Raw genomic sequence first — 533 nt, 5'->3', positions numbered from 1 at the left:
TGTATGTTCATGCTTGGAGAAAGGTCTGGAATATCAATATGTTAACATTAGCTTTCCCTGGGTTGTTGATCATTTTTATGCCCTTCTGGCTATTTATATTCTACTCATTTTGTTCTCAATGAGCAGGTATTATTTGTGTAATTTTAAACAGTAATTTTAAAATGTCAAAGCCTGCCAGTGTCTGATCGGCTTCACCTGGCAGCGAGTTTGGACACTAATGGATGCAGCCCAGATTGTATATGAGATACTTTACATTCTCTACAGCCATCCAGGGACAGAATCTCAATTAGAGCATCAAGGTCTGCCTTCTGTGGCCCCTTGCTGTGTCAGTTCCACCTATGAGCTGCTGTGGATTTGCATAAATTAAATGCCAGCTGGATAGATGCCATTGTCTTGAAAAATGGAATGTGATCAGCATGGGGGAGGGAAGGAAAGGGAAAATTTGCCTTTGTTTCATGGCACCCTCTTCTTGTTAATGCTCATTCAAGACTGCTATGACCACAGCTCAGTTGTGGTTTGGTAATTTCCATTGT

The sequence above is a fragment of the Crocuta crocuta genome, unplaced genomic scaffold, assembly GCF_008692635.1.
Source record: "Crocuta crocuta isolate KB4526 unplaced genomic scaffold, BGI_CrCroc_1.0 scaffold737, whole genome shotgun sequence".
Classification (NCBI taxonomy): domain Eukaryota; kingdom Metazoa; phylum Chordata; class Mammalia; order Carnivora; family Hyaenidae; genus Crocuta; species Crocuta crocuta.
The sequence above is the reverse complement of the archived record's forward strand: the minus strand, read 5'-3'. Positions refer to the sequence as shown.